Source organism: Cibotium barometz, chromosome 7 (assembly GCF_041138505.1).
Source record: "Cibotium barometz isolate CiBa-2024 chromosome 7, ASM4113850v1, whole genome shotgun sequence".
NCBI classification, from domain to species: domain Eukaryota; kingdom Viridiplantae; phylum Streptophyta; class Polypodiopsida; order Cyatheales; family Cibotiaceae; genus Cibotium; species Cibotium barometz.
Window position 1 is genome coordinate 63,525,891 of NC_141052.1, and position 2,869 is coordinate 63,528,759.

Genomic DNA, 2,869 nt, shown 5'->3' on the forward strand with positions numbered 1-2,869 from the left:
CTACCACACACACACACATACCCATACACACACTCTTCTTGGTGCACACCCACACATAAATGCACACATCCACATTCTCACCCTCTCACCAGCGCCCACGAGGATGGCAATGATGACATAGATGCCAACGCGACGGCAAGGGGAGACAAATACAGCAACACACACTTGTATGCTTATGACTCCGCTGTGACACACACAAACTTTGTTTCTCTTGGTCATAGATCCACACACATGCTCATGCACACATACTTTCTCTCTCTATCAATCATGGAAGCAGCTGGAAATTAGTACAAAGTCATAGCATGGCAGCCAGGGATGCAAGCATGACAATGCTGATGAACACCCCCATGCTCATATAAATTCACACTCGTGCACCGTGATAGCAGCACATGTACATTGTTGGTGTTTTTGTGCAATCAAAGTCCCAAAACATGTGGGAAAATACATGCACAAGGCATGCCCAGCTAAGACAAGCTAAGACCAACCAATCTTGAGGTTTTTTTGTACTTCAAAGAAGAACGTATATAATTAGTCATCTTTGCTTTAAGAGCAACAATAGTTAGTCTCACCAGGCTAGATAGGGAAGGAGTGGGAACTTCTTCAAGCTTACCAAACCCATTGGCCTATGTTGGGACTACATAATCATGGGTGTAGAAGAAAATCTTTCAACTATTAAGGTTAGAAGTGGCACTGTCAAATAATACACCATCCCCAATGTGTGAGTGCATTTGTGTGAGTGCATGGCATAAAACGCTCATATAGGACTCCTTATGGGTTGCTTCTCAATGACATTGGAAGGGAGGTATATGGAAAGAAGGAAATTGTCAAATAATGTTAGAAATAAGAGCTCACAAACCATGTACACTAGCATACTATATTGAAATCATACAGTTGCAAGGGAAATAAAAAACATGACGATATGGGTGTAAGGAAATTTCTGATGCAAAGTATACATGTTGCACTAGGGCCACCATTCCATCACGCCCTATCTCCTTGAAACCTAGTATAGGCACCCCTTCCAATGGTACTCTACCACATCTCAGTGTTGAATGCAATGTAGTCCAATGGCACTAGGCTATAAATACACCCAATCTTCTTTTTGAAATTGCTTTTCAACCCGAGCACTATGTTTATCCCTTGTAATGTGTACAAGTAGAGCAGCAACCTCACTTCTCCTTGACAAAGATGCACTACCTCCATGGTTTAAAACCCTGAATTGGTTTGGGGGGGGGGGAGAGAGAGAGAGAGAGAGAGAGAGAGAGAGAGAGAGAGAAGTTTGCACAATAAAAATTTGAGGGTGGTGGATAGAGGGAGGTAGATGTGGGTGTGAGTAGACCTGAGCATAGTAGAGAGAGGGAGGTAGATATGAGATGTAAGTATTGTAGAGAGAAGAAAGAGAGCATGAGAGAGAGAGAGAGAGAGAGAGAATGAGCTATGGATATTTGAGGTTTGGGGTGAAGAGGATGATGTTAGAGGGAAGAATGAAGCTTAGAGAGAGAAATTTGAGGGAAAAAATAAAGTTTTTTGATATAGTATGGTTTGGGTTGGGTTTTGAGAGGGGAAAAGGGGCCTTTAAAAATTTCTTTCTAGGATTGTTTTAACCCACAAGATTGATGGGATTGAAAATAGTACTTTTGAGAAGTTACCTTCTAACTTCAGGTTCTAACTTCAGGGCAGCTAGCCTAGCTGCCCCTTACTTTTGGAGGAGACCAAATGTGCACACTTATCTCTTCCTATTGGTCCATTGCTAAACGAACGTCATTATCAAAAGGCCCAAAAGATGTCAAAAGATTTCCTAAAGTTGTGATTATGCCTAAAAGATTCATAGAATTGTGGAAGATCTTTGGTCTATGAAGCTAATTATGGCTAATGAAGATTCAACTAGTGCCTATTTGATGGGTCCTAGTGAAGTATATAAGCACTTCAAAAACTTCATCACTATAATTGAGAATATCCACTTTTTATAGATTTTATTTCCATGCTTAGCTACAAGAGTAGAAAATGGGTCTTGACACTTCTTCTTTCCCAAGGGAGAACAATTAAGAGCATGCCTTCTATTCCAATTCAAGGCCAAGGTGGTAGTTTCTCTTTGCAAAATTAGGGACATTAACAATCTTATGATTCAAAGTAAAAATAGGAACAATTGGGTGTGGAAGATACCACTCTAAGACAATGGGAGCCAAGGAGGCCATGGTAGATGTTCTTAAGTGTAAATGGATGGTGGACCATGGTGGGCCAAACTATCTTAAGTGTTTTGCACCCCTAGACCCACGACCTTTCCCGTTAAGAAACCCCCTTTGATCCATTAGGTCTTCTTGCGCTTGCACTTTCCTATGTTTTTTTCCTCCCAAAGGTTAACCAACCCCTCTCCAAACCTAGCTACATGTAAGCAATAGCCTTTGATGAGACATAGATCCCTTTTCATGTTGTATTAACCTTCCCCTTCCATCAAGAAGAACATGCCTTTTACTTTTCTAGACCATATTTGTCCCACAAGGATAATAATTAATCAATCAATCACTGTGTGTGTGTGTGTGTGTTTTGATCTTCAAAAGTTTGATTGTCACAATCGTCCATGGGCCTTGAGCTCTTTGCGCAGCTGGTGCTGCATCATCAGCGTGTTTGTAAAGCTCTTGCATTGCATTTCTTGTAAGTCTTTGCTTGTATTTATGTGGAACGGCTGTTCATCTCCTCTACGATCTTGGTAGTAGGTTATCTGCTGAATGTGCTTCTCTGGACAGCAGGTCACCATCTTCTCCTCCATTAACGCCCAACCCATTTACTTCTTCACGACCAACGAATCCCCCAAAACCATCGTTTTGAATTATAGCTAATTTACATGAGATGTCCCATAGTGTGCCAAAGGAAG